The following is a 14869-nucleotide window of genomic DNA, read 5'->3' on the forward strand; positions in this document are numbered from 1 at the left end:
AAATCTAGTATTTATAGTATTCTAATTAAATGAGGTAATATTTAATAAAGAATAGGAGTACCATTAAAATTCAAGCACATTATTTTAAAGTAAAGTCAAGTGTTTTAATAAACCTTGAATTAGATTTTTTATTCAGATATTTTATAGCCAACTTTGTATGAAACATGATTATTTTTTTGTAAATTGGGAAAATATATGTTTTTTTTTTAAATTAAAACTCAGGATGACTCAGGAAAGTTTAAAGTCATTTAAGATAGTTTTTTTTTAATGGCAACCCTGCTCATGCTTATTCTTGATTAATCAGATTGATTTAGTTTTGGTTTCAAAAAAAGGCACACTTATCAATTATTCTTTTTATAATATCATTAACTCTTATGGAATTAGCTTTACTACTAAATAAAAATCTTAATTTTTATTCCAAGTTATTTACAAAAGTTATAATTTTAGCAAGATATAAAAAAATTTGAAATATGATAGTTCAACACAAACCATGTTTCTTTATATTTTGCAAATGTTCTTAAATTGACTTATAAGATTTTTAATATTTTTGTACTATATTAAAACTAAAATTGTGTATTTAAGGTTACTTAAAACTTTGAAAGTTAAGTTAAAACCATATTTTATTTGCAATTTAAAAGACTAATCCTGATTTGAAACTTTTTAATAGCTTTTCAGATATATAATGTTAAATCAAGCTAAATTTCTTTATTTAATATTCGAAAAGTATACTTTTGAGAAATCAAGACATTAAGAGACTTTTTCAATTAAACATGTTTTTACTACTTGAATCTTATGCTCAAAATTATAGTTAACCAAAATTATTTCAGCCACATATATATGTTAAATTAACGTATATGTCATTATTAAAACTTTAATTAAACTCAAGAATATTTATACTTTATTGTAAAACTCCGGTTGGTTTAAAACTGTTTCTAACGTTTATAATTTTATTAAAAAAAAATGTCCTTTTTTACTAAACTATTTCTTTGATTGTACAAATTTATTATTAGTTTCATAATAATCATTTTACACTTTCGACGTCATAGAACGAATCGGAGTTTTTAGAAATACATGAAAGTTATTAAATAATAAATTGATGAAGTAAAAAAAAACTGCAGACCAACTCGTGCTTGTTAGATTTTTTGAATTCTTTAATAACCTTTTTTACTTAGATTAGATATTTATAGTGTGCTGTATATTTTTAAGTGTTTTAGCCTATCACTCTAAGTTTATTATTAATAATTGATTAAGAAAATTAAATATATTTAAAGTATGTATTTAAATATATTTAAATATTATTAAAATAGAGAACTTTTGCATGTTATACTGTATTGTTTACTCACAATTCCTTACTGCGCAATTTCCATCCGAATCAATTCAAATCAGACAAAATTTTAACAGATACATTTTTTTACTTTCTACATCTTCGTTCTGTTTCTTTTTTACTCCGACTGTTACATCTAACTACTACCCTCGGTTGGTATTTTATTTTACGCGTGTTTGTTCCTTCTTACTTTGAACTGATCAGATTGAAATTTATCTGCATGGGAATTATGCGGATGGGAGTTGTTTCTAATGGGAAATGTGTGCGGTTTGAAAGTGAGCGTGTCACATAATGTTTATTAACTTCAGTTGTAATGAGACTGCTGCGTTTAATTGCATCTCAAATTTTTATGATTTGGTGTAATTATTAGATTATAAAATTTTAGTATACACAATGACTATACTTGGATTTCTGCAATCAAGCATACTTTTGAATAACTCTCTCTAGTTACATTTATTCCTACATGTTGACAATCCTATAGTCTAAGAATAAGACCTTTATTATTTAACAAAAACTACATGCAAATTTATTACAGTATTTTTGAAATTTAGTTTTAAGAAGTATTATTTTAACTGTTTTAAAGTTTTTAAAACATTATATAGTTCAAATAAACTAATTTTTTTAAGTATTTTTAACTTAAAGTTAAACTGTTATTAGGTATTTTTAGTCCAAATTATTTTTATATTTAACTTTTTTTTTGAAATGGTGTTTTTATAATAGTGTTTTGTGGTCCTTAATATAATACATATATTGTTCAAACTGTCTTGTCTTATCTATTATTAGTAGTTCCAAACAGAATCTAGTATTTATAAGATAACAATTAAATAAGGTATGATTTAGTTAAGATGAATAGTTCAAATAAGTTAAAAATACTAACATCCTTACCATACACAGTGTTCAAAAGTACATATATTCACAATTAATACAATTAGGTTTTATTTTTTTATTTAGTCATATTTATTATATTTTACAGCTTTAAACTGACAAAATGTCAACTTCAATTAATAAAATATTAATAGTGAGGTATGCTTCCTCTGGTCGGTTTGACCATTTAATATTGAAAATTAAAAGAAACAACAAATTTCGCCAGTATGATTCCAGTAGATCATCAGGTTTAACTGAAGAGGAAGCTGTTAGTAAAATAGCAAATGATTTTGTTAAAGATTATAAGTCTGAGTATTACAGGACAAAAATCATTGAAGGTTTTCAACAGTTGCGTTTAAGAGAAGAATCACCATATGGTATTGACGTAATGGAAGTCCCTGTTCTACCAGAACCACATTCCTCATGTAAAATGAAAAATATTGATAATTCCACGACAGATCTACAAGAAAACGAAGTATCTCAGTATGAATTGAAACAAAAGTTGACAGAAGTTGACAAGGACAGTGAAGTTATGAAGTTTTTTGAAGACAATAAATGTTCTGTGTGCCTGAGTAACTACAACGAGATCCTTGATGAAGACCTTCATATCGTAGTTCCAACCTGTGGACATCCTTTGTGTTGTAAATGTGCTGATAATATTTTGGTTAGTAGCAAGAAAGAGTGTCCAAGTTGTAGAGGAAATATTATTGCTCAGTCGTTCGATCTCATGAAGTTCAACGAAGATTTGACGGTAGAAACTAGGGACCAAAAATTATATTTGTAATGTTGTGTTTATCTGTTATTAAGCTTAAGCTTTTTAATGTTGCTCATTGCAATAAATTATAAATTACTATCAAAATTTCTGTACTTTATTTAAATAGTTTTCAAAATACATACACAAAACATTAAAATGAGTCTGAAATGTTTTACAAAACGTAATAAAATCTTTTAAGCTTATGTCAAAAAAAAAAAAAACTTTTGGTTTTGACATTGATGATCCTCTTGTTAATTTCATTTTTAAGTTTTCCGAGAAAATTGTTAAAAAAAAAATTAATATAAACAAAAAGTGTTATAAAAATGTGGGTTTCTCAAAATCCTTTCTGAATTACACTTTTTTTTTAATAAAAAATGATTGTGCCTTCCGTTTTGTTCATCCCAAAAAATATAAAACGACGTTATTTGTCGCTCCCATATAGCCATAAGTTTAAAGTTTTTTCTTTACTAGTTATTACCTTCACACTTCAATCGTCTAAAGCTAACATTTAAAATAAGCTTTAACTAGAGTATATATATAAAACTAACTCCAAGAACTGTTTAGAGAATATTAATTAGAAATAATATAAAATTTAAATGTATTTAAAATTATTTTATTAAGTCAATTGTTACGAAGAGAGAGAAAGTAACAGTTCAAGATGTAAAACTTCTTTATAATAAGGAAACTTTATAAAAATAAAGTAGCATCGAAAATTGAACCAAGTTATTCTGATAATTTTTTTATGTTAGTGTGAGTATAATTAAAAGCACTGCTAATTTACTGGATATTTAGATCAAAAAATATAATTACGTTTAAGTTTAAATGAGTTTCCTCCCCCGCCAAAAATACATTAAGTTGGGTTTAAGTTGAACTTGTGTATTTAAGATAACTAAAAACTGTAAAACTTATGCAAAACTCAGCCAAATTTCTAGTTTTAAAGGGAACGCACTCTTTATTTAAATTGTTTTTAACAAACTTAAATAACAATATTTTTTAAATTCATGGTATTTATTACACAAAATATAAAAATATAGGATGGCATTTGCGCTGCAAAATAAAAAAAAGAAACATTAAAGTTACTGAATAAACTTAAAAATTTTTTATTGTTCTGCAACAGGATATCAAACTCCATTTGATAACTGTTTAAACTTATGTTTTGAGTAAAGTTTCTTGTTCATCTAAGCGTTTATAAGAAAGCCTACGTGTTATACTGATGCAATTACAGATAAGAAGAAAATAAAGAGCAGTCACGAGTTTACTGATGGAAGTTATCATAATTTTGAAAACATTGCCTGAGATACTTTAGTTCTTGTTGACTAATTTTGTGACACTCAATATTCAAATAAATGTTTGAGCATTTGAAAAATGCTTTAATATAAATAATTAATGAATTTAAAGTAGTAAAAATTTTGAAAAAGTTTTCTAGCAAACATATAAAAGTTGTTAACTATAACAAATGAAAATTCTTGAATATTTTACTTATTTTAGTCATACATTATAAAATAAAAGTAGTCATGCAGGTCTAAGTTATGAAATTTAAAATGTTAAATGTTATTGTGTCTTAATACTTTTCAAAGTACACAACACACAGTAGCTAAAATTAATATAACTAAGTTGTATGATCTAAAATGTCAAAAACATAATAATCGTGCACCAGCCCTATATTCGATTTAAATATTATTACTAATAGTAGTATTTTACAGTCTGCTTTTATTAAGTAGAAAAGAAGCAAGTTTCAGAATTTTTTTAATATAAAGTTAAATTGTATTCATTAATTTGGTGATTTCGTTATTTATTAAACAGTGTCTTTTACTAACTTGAGCAGTAAAGAAAACTGTACAAAATATTTGTTGTTGGTGTCTACTTACGCAGCTTGGTTAGTTTCTAACAAATTCAAGGCACTGTTACCACCTGTTGGAAGCAATATACCACGAGTACGACAGAGGAACTGTAAAAGGTTATGACGTAAGTGAGTGGAACGAAAACAATATAGCGGGTAGGCTGCTTGAAATAAAAAGAACGAAGCAAATTCGCCCGCTTGAGACTTACGTGAAAAACAGTGGACATTTTTTTCTGGATAAACAGGCTGATACAGGTTTGATGATAATTGTTTAGAGTTAACTAACTAATAAACAACAATAATTTTTGAGTAAGTTTTACATATATTGTGTTTGTTTTTTAACATGATTTATCAGTCTATTTTGTAAGATATTAACCTAATTAGGTGGACATCATCTTGAAACTTACTGTAAACATTTTTAATAATCGGTTCACTATAAAATTATTTCATAATACTTATTTTAACTCTTTATATGTGAGGTATAGTTAGTATAAACAAATTTGCAGAGATGTGTTAATTGTATCTAAAATATAGACATAACTAAATATTAACGATAATTTTATAAATACAGCAATTTTAAAATGTATTATTCTATAATTATCAATAATTATTAGTTTACACTTTTTATAGAAATAAGTATAATTAAGTTTTTAAAGAATCCCCTTTTGTTTACTGTAGTGCGACGGTTAAACTTTGATTTAGCTTATTTAAACTTAATTACCACTTGAGAAATCAACTTACTTCCCTAGCTTTTTGTGTGTTTTAAAGAATTCTTTGCATAAAAAATTGTTAAAAACTTTAAAGTTATTTAGTTTTATTAATATTTTATTTTTTTTATTTATTAATAATTTTGTATACTATGCAAAATTATTATTTATAATTTAAATAAACTGTTATCCTACTAGTTGATTTTATAACAGCATTGTATAATTCTTACTAGCCTTAAGTATCAATTTATAAAAAAAAAACTTTTTGTAACCTTGAACAAAACTTTATATAAAACAAATTTTTCACTAGTCTTCATACTATGTGCATCAATAAAAAAGACAAGGAAAATTTTGACGGCTGCAAACAAACTCAAGTTGAATGATTGCAGCAATTTCAAATGGCTTGTTGTTGATTTTAACAACAACCTAAACTTGCAACAAATTTACTCAAACAAAGGTTTGAACTTTTTTTATTGTAGTCATAAATAGAATGTGGAGTTTATAAATTTTAAATAATAACAATAGTTTTATAAGTTTTTTTTGAACTAACTTAAAAATATTTTATAAAAGCAATTTTAATTAAATCCAGTTAAGTAGTTTAGTACTACATTATAAACTTTCAAAGTTGTTTAACAGGGAAAATGTTTAAGAAATGCGTTTGATTAGATTAAAAAGCTAATGTATAAATCATTCACAGAAAGAAACAATGAGCAAGAATATTTATGGCCAACGGAAAGCAGAAGAGCTTTTGATAATGCCATTGTGTTTACTCTAGCTGACTTAACAGTTAATAAAGAAAACAAATATTTTGAAAAAAATTATCCAAATATAGTAAGATAAACTTATTTCATTTACAAAAACATTGCAAAAAACCACTTTCTTTGTCTGATATATATTATAATGCAGCAATATTCCTATAAGTCCGCACTTATGAACAAAAAAAGTAGTTTTTTAAATGAAGTTTTCCATTTAAAGTGTTACTTCTTAAGTAAATTTTTCCTTTTAAGTACACACTATTGGTTTGTGTTTATGGTGCATACTCAAGAAAACAAGTACTGCAGATTGTTATAAATTTAAATTAAAAAATTAAGGTGCTCGATATATTTTAAGTTTTTATTTTAGTAAAAGAAAAAATATACATACCTACTTAAACAAAATATAATAATAAAAAATTTAAAACCAACAAAAAAAATTAATTATTGTTTATTTAATATCAAAGGCCCATGTAAAATTTATAAGACTATTATCTCATTTTAAAGTTCTTAGATAACTACTTTTAAAAACTAAAATAAATCTAAATTTCTTAAAAAAATCAGTTTGTTTACTTGAAATATAAATACAGTACGTGAAATCTGTGGAAAACTTTAGAGACGCGCTGATTTTGTATTCATACGCAATTGAAAACACATTAAAATATGGACTGAAAATAGTGAATAGAAATAACCTGTTCGATTACATGATCAACACCACTGTTAAACGTTAGTGTTTGTCTATATTTGTACTAGTTTTACTCATAAATTATTATTTTCTAAGTTTATCTGTTTGATTTGTTAGCACAATATAGATTAATAAATGTTTATTATAAAAAAATATATAGTTTAAGTATTGTTCAAAACATGTTTTTTATTTATTTAATAAACTTAAGTATAATTTTTATAAAGGAAAAGAGAAAGAAATAAGCATTGATGAGTTTGGAGTAAGAAAAGAAAAATACCAACTGGTATTTCCATCTGCGATCTCGAAAAATAAGAAAAATGTTTGTTGTTCAAACAGTATTTTTTAATTTAAGCACCAAACGAAAATTTTAAGTAGTTTTTTTTTTTGTTTTGAATATTTGTGTTTTATAACAACTATTATTTTATGGTAGATGTAATTAAAAAAATTAGTTTGTAAGAAAAGAAAATATTAACTAGTATTTCCGTCTGCGATCTTGTTATATGAGAGAAACGTTTGTTGGTCAAGTATAATTTTTGTAGTTAAATACAAAATTTATGAAAAATATATAATTTGCAGTTTTTTTATAAAACGTATGTTTTTAAGTAGTAAAATTTTAAAACAACTGTTAGACGTAGTTGTCAAAACAGGTAGATTGCTAAGTTATAATAACTGCATATTTGGGGCTTGTTTTCTTATTCTGTAAGGTAATGTAAGTTTATTATGTAAGGTTATGAAATATAGGTTACATTTTAACAGGTTAAAAAACATTTAAAAAAAGTTAGCTATAAACATAAACTAAAAACAAAAATTTTAGTTTTTTTGTAGTACATAACACAAAACAAAATTTAACACACGTTCACATTTAAAACATTATTCGAGTATTAAAGGTGAAAAGACTTTTTGTTGATGCGACCTTTTACAGTAAAAAGTTTATAACTTTGGTTTTTTTAAAATACAAAAAAACTTTTTTTTAAAATGTCAAAATGATAAAAAAAAATTAAAACTTAAAATTTATTTTGTCCGGTTTTAATAAAACAAAAAAAAACATACTTGAACAAGTTTCAAGTTTTAGCTTTAAAAGTAAGATTGTTTTAATTTACATATACAAATTGGATGAAAATAAACTGTTATGTTTTAGAGAATTATGTTTCCTTTAAGAGCTCTTGAGAATCGGTATTTTAAGTTCCGGGGAAAACTGTCTTAATTGATTAATCAAACTTCAAAAAAAAACAGTTTTATTTTTAGAATTTAAGAACACATGAAAGCTTACCTAAATCAATATGTGAACACGCTGCGAAAGAGAATCAAGTGTACTACAAAGGAAACGAAAGAAAAATGCATGAATTTTACCAACGCATAAAGTGTAAGTTTGTGTAGATTTCAGTAAACTGGTTTATTTTTAAAATAGTTTAAGTTTGAGTTTTGAATAGTAAGACTCTGTTTTAATAAGTGTTTAATTTTTATTTTACTGAATGGATCTTTGAGCTATATTTAGTTTGCAAACTAAAAAATTTAAAAATTGAAATATAAATTTAGAATGTCCAAATATGTTTTTTGTTGAAGAATGTTTTTAGCTTTTTACGTAATTAAACTGTTTTAAAACAATTTTGAAAGTTCCATTAAACACTTATGTAACATAATTTCTAGTAAAAATTTCAAAAACATTTAAAACTTTTAAAAACTTTAAAGTTAAAGCAAATACTTTAAAGCAGGGGTCGGCAAACTGCGGCCCGCGAAGGGTAAATCTGCGGCCCGCGAGCATGTTATTTTTTTGAATGGAATGTGGCCCGCGAAAGAAAATTTTGTGGCCCGCGAGAATGTAAATGTGGCCCGCTGAGCAAAGTTATATTTCTAGTTAAATTTTTTCGGTAATTCGACTTAATAGTTTAATTTTAAGTCTCTCTATAACATTTTAAAATAATTTCAAGTAATTACTGCTTTAGTTTAAAAATGTGAAAAAGACAGATTAGCGTTCTAACAGGATATGTTTCTCAGTTTCATAATTACTTCTTTTTTACAACAGCAAGTAATTATCTGAAAAAATTGTTTCAAGAGTGCTTGGATTTAATAAGTTGGTTATATAATACCTATTTATTAAATAAACTAAATGAAAATATTTTCCATTTTGTACAAAAGTAATGCACAATAATTAACTAAAGTGTAATTTCTTTATAGCTTAGATATTCTTTTTCAATATTTTTATACCTCAGTTTCTATTATTAGTTTTTTATTTGTAAATGTTATATTTTAGTGGGAATACATTTTAAATAACATAGTAATAAGAAATAAGGTTCATTTGATTTTAATTTTTTATAAGTTTTCTATGCACACCAACTTAAAAAAATGCTCATATTTTAAACCACTTTTTATTTAATACTTTAGTTAGTTTAAGTTTAGTTTATGCATACTTTTCTAACATTGTTATTTATACATGTCATTTCTAAATTTGTACAAACACATTTAAAACAATATATATGACATAAGTTAATATAGTTTTTGTTAAGTATACATTCCATTTTCTAAACATTGTTTTTTTCAAGCTAAGTTAATTTTTATGCCTCGCATACCAATACACACAATTGCTGTTTTTTTGAGCTACCTATTTAATATAAACTAGATATAGGCATGGTAAATTTACAAAGTTTGTATATTGTTAATCAAAATAGTTCAAATTCAAGCAAATAAACAACTAAGCATTGCCACACACTCAGACTATCACTATTTGAAGACTTCAAATCTCAGGTTAACTAAGCCATTTTTGAAGTTTTTGGCTAGAATTACTTTTTGTATACAAAAATATCAGGAATGTTTTTCTTGACTCAGGCTGGCTTTTTTGCTTGAAAGAGTGGCAAATTAAACTTTTGATGTGTTTCGCTCAATCCACAGTGTTAGTTTGAGTTTTAACATATGTTAAATTTTAAGTCTTGCAGCTGATATAATTCAAAATATTATTTATATTATTGTGTACATTAAAGAATAAACAGTCAGTGTTGTCAAAAAAGTTGAACCCCGGAAAAGCTTTGAATTTGTGAATTTACGGTTAAAAATTCTAGAAAAAAACTTGAATTTGAGAATTTTTGAAAAAACCTGGAATTTCAAACAATTTTTACATTTAAAGTAATGAAATTTCGATTTGACTCAAAAAGAATTACCAAATAAATTTTTTTTTTCAAAAAATATATTATAGTAGCTTAACAGTATTTTTTAATATTGATAAATGTTTTAAGACTTTTTTTTAAATTTTATAATAAAAATAAAAGAAGGAATTGTACTTCCAAAAACTCCGTATTGGTACATTGCACCTTTACTTAAAAAATTACACCGATTGTTGTGCTTCGCGTTGGAACTAAACTAAGAAATTCTACTAAAATGTCAAAATTAGTAAAAACATCTCTAATAAAAATTCTCAGATGAGCAATAGTTTCTCTATCAGTGCTCTCATGTTAACAGTTTGATTTATGCGACTTTATAACTTTAATGCATTTCCTAAACACGACTTGATGTTGTCATTAATAAAATAAACAAAAGTTATTCATTACCGCAAACATCAATTTTTTATAAAAGTTTTTAATTATAAACGATAATTTAAGGTAATAAATTTTGCTACTTTATTACTTGCTTTAACAACTTTTTCTGATTATTCTGTAGTTACTGAAGATAATAATGTGCTTTGTCGGAAATGACTTTGATGATTTTTTTTTATTGTCTCCGCAATAGCTCCTAACTAACGCTTTTTTTATTTTTGTAGCTCGTCTTATATTTACAATTAATATTTTTAAAAGCAGTATTCTTATTGCAAATAAATAATTACTATCATGCTTAATAAAAAAAAATTCTACTTTGCTAATGACTCAATAAACTTTATTCTTTTGTTAAACTTGTTAAGAAACTCAATAGTCCATTCCAGCTGACTTATACATTTTTAGCATGTAATTTATTTACTGTTAATAACCTTTGTTATTTCTTTATGTAGTGAACTTTATTTTAACTGGATTGCTACACAAACAGGCTATTTTAAAAACTTGAAAACTCAGGTGTGTGTTAAGCTTTTATTTCAAACACTTTAAAGAAATCTTCCAATTCTCAGAATAGTTTTTATGACTGTTGTGTAGTTTACTAATTGCATTTTTTTCTTGTTTTCTTACACTTTGTTTACTTTTTGATAACGGTGATATTTTAACTAGGTATTTAAGCTTGATTAACAACTATTTATAAGCTTCTCAAATTTTAATGAATTTAAGCTGGTTTGATACATCTCAGACATTTTTGCTTTTTAGTGGCAACCATGTAAAAGTCTAATTACTAATAAAACATTTTATTAAAGTATTTGAGAATTAATTATGTTAAATCATTTGGTTTAGCTTTCTAAAATACAAACAGGTATTGATTTTATTATGGTAACTAATAACTAAGTTTCTTAATGAGTGTAAATTATTTAACTCGCAAAAACTTTTTTCGAAGTAAATATTCTTAGAAATATAAAAAAAAGTGTTGATGATATAAGAAATGTATAAAAGTAACCCATAAATTGTCTTTCAAGTTAGGTTTTTATAGAGAGTTAGGTTGTAAGTAAAATTAAAAAAGTATAAGGTTCAACTTATTAAGTGCTTATGAAAGTACATATTTTATTAACAATATAAGTACATATTTATTAAAGTATATTAGTCAATGTAAATCATAATCTAATGAATATTAATTTGAATAGGCATTCTATGTATAGCTAAAAGTCATTTTAAATAAAAAGGTAAATAAAAGTAAAACTTTTCTCTAGTGTGACTAAAACTAATACCATAAGATTATTCAAATGTGACTAAAACTAAAACTGCGGCCCGCGAAGACTTTTGAAACTTGAAATTTGGCCCGCGACCACCAACTGCCTGCCGACCCCTGCTTTAAAGTCAAAGCAATTAAGTCAAAAACAAAAGAGATTTTAAGTTAATTGCGTTACAAAAAGGTAAAAAAAAACACATTTTTGCTTTTGTGCTTGTGTTACGTAAAAGTTAGTTCGTAGAATTTTGATTTTTTCTTGACAAGAATTTGGAACTTCTAATTGTTAACCTAGAACTTTATGTAACACTTGACTTTAATAGTTTTCATCAGTTCTGGAAATTTCTTTTTTAATTGATAGCTTTCTTTTTATTTAAGTTAAAAGTTACGATAAGAAGTCTTATTCTACCCCGTATAATTTTTTAGAACTGATAAGTTAAAAAAAAACAATACCTTAAATTACAAAACTTTAAAACATTGTGTGCTTAATTGCTTTAATAACTACGTGCACTTAAATTTAAAACCATATGGTTGTTTTATACTCGACTAAACTATATAAGTAAACTATTTATAGATGGAAATTCTTACGGAATTCCTCGTTTAAGCGAATTACGAAGAGAATTCAATCGCTTTTCCAATTACAAAAAATATAAATCATCCAGCAGTTAGTTTTATTACTGAAAAAGCTAAACTTAAAGGTTGCAAGTTTAAGCCTCGTATTCAATGAAACTGAATCATTTAAGTATTGTTTAGTTGAAACTTCTAGTTATCATATTTTCTCAAAAAAATGATTTTTTAACCTAATCGATTTTTATTTATTTACTAGCTAACAACCTAATAAACACATTATTTAAGTAAAAGTAATTAATCCAAATTTAATCTTTTTTATACTTTTAATTGAAAATCTTTTATTTTCTTAGCTCTTTTTATTTTATTTGAGGTTTTGTGTTTATAAAAACTAAAATCATTTTTTATACTTATAGTAACAAAATATTGTACATTTTTAAGGTAATTTTGAAGTAGATTCGGAGGTGAGAAACGAAATAATTTTTATTTCCATCATGTCTGCTTTTGTAACCTGTATTCTCATTACTTTCCTGCCTCTGATAGCCAGGTTTGTTTAATTGAAAACAGACTCAATCATGTTTATCGGGTTAAAGTTTTATAAATTAACCATTTTAGTCTATTATATATGTTGTAGTTTACTCAGTTTAAACTATATTTGTGTAAATAAAAACGTTTATTAGAATAAAACTTTTCTAATTAAAGTGCATGTCGATAAGTTTTTAAGTTTTCCTTTTTAAAAGAATTTTTATTTGTAAAACTACTTTTTTTTTCTTTGTATACTTAATGCTTGATATAATAACTTGGTTCGAACTAAACTACATATCGTAATAGCAATTATGTATTAAAAAATTGACCAAAAAGCACATTTACTTACCTTAAAATACTTTTTATATTCTTTAAACTAAAAAAAAAAAATTCAAAAGTATGTTGGTATTGACAAAACGAAAAATGTATTGAATTATACCAAAGTATAACGCGTACTACTTTTCTAAATGCAGCGCAACCTTTTTCTTTAAAGTAAATGAAAATTAGCAAAAAAAAACTTTTATTCTCTAATTCTAGTAGCTACTGGTTGTGATATTAATAGATTATTTTTTATTTTACCTTGTTAAATGCTGAGAAGAAAAAAGGTTAGAAAAGCTAAATAGCTATTCGTAACTCGATAAATCTAAGTTTATTATGCTTTTATTTTAAATCACAATTTTCAACTGTAATATATTTTTGTAAAGTCTTTTCTTTTTCAACAAAAACTAAACATAAAATAACATTAATAAAAACAAAACATAATTTTTAGGAAAAATTAATAATATTCACCACAGAATGTACAGAGCGAGATTCACTTCCCACCATCTTGTCAAGTCAACCGAATCGTCTACGTCATCATCTGAGGAGAAAACTCCCTCAGTAGAGGTGAGGAGAAAGAAGGTGCTGAAGCAGGAGTCCTCGGCCACCCGGATGTCATTTCTCCTCGACTCCGAAGACTCATCGTCCTCATTCGCCTCTAATGAAAACTGACCAATTAGGAAAATTGATATTATTTTTGATTTCAGAAATATAAAGCAATAGTAAAATAAAACTCAGTTTTAATTATTTACGAAAAGTTTTTTAGTATTTAAACTAGGTTTTTAAGATTTCAAATTTTTATGACTTAAGACACTAAATCTGAAATTTTTGATAGCTAACTAATAATTTGGAAATCTGAAGAATATTTTTTTATTATAAACTATTTACTATTAGCCAACTATAGCCCCAGAAGTCTCAAACAGCTAAGATCAAATTTTTATTTTATAAAATATTCTGTTAGTTTTTGTATTGGAACTTTCCAACCATTAATATTTAATAATATTGTAGCAGTTTTTTGTTTACCCACAATTACTGAAGCTTTAGTAGTTTCAATTTGTGGTTATCTCAAAAAAAAACCTATAGTAGATTCTTTTTGAAAAAAAATAAGGTAATTTCAAACAAAAACAAAATAAATCTATTATTCAGCAAAATTTTGTTATTTTAACATACTATAAGTCTTATATTTAAAATACAAACATCAGTGTAAATATTATAACTAGAAATTTATGCTCTTTTCGTTTGAAATGAATTAAAAATATATTTCATCGAGTTTAATGTTTCTTGTTTTTAGTCTTCAAATAAATATTATTGGAGTTTTTAAGTACAGTAGACTACCGCCTAAGTACGCACTTTTTATGGTACGCACCTCGCCTTAAGTACGCACTTACCTAGAGAGACAAAAAAAATTCTAAATTTTCTTAAACTTAGATTTTTTCAAAAGACTTGTTCAATAGATTCCATTTTTTTAATTTACTAGATTTTTTTTATTCAAAAACTTTTAGAATATCTGCAAAAGAAAAGCTAATTTTAATGTGACATAATACAAAACTAGTTAACCACAAAAACTAGTTACAATTTTTATAAAGTCAAAATAAACATATAAAAAGAAGCAACAACAACAAAATAACTTAAGTTAAAAATAAATAATGAGCATCTTATCATTGTGCACTTATACTATAAATGTTTTTATGATATAAACTTTCTCACAAAAACAGTCCTGAAACGTTTTTCTTTCATATAAAAAAATCAAATACTTTTTAGCTAAT

Source organism: Thalia democratica, chromosome 2, assembly GCF_965202585.1.
Source record: "Thalia democratica chromosome 2, ktThaDemo2.hap1.1, whole genome shotgun sequence".
In the NCBI taxonomy this organism is placed as follows: Eukaryota; Metazoa; Chordata; class Thaliacea; order Salpida; family Salpidae; genus Thalia; species Thalia democratica.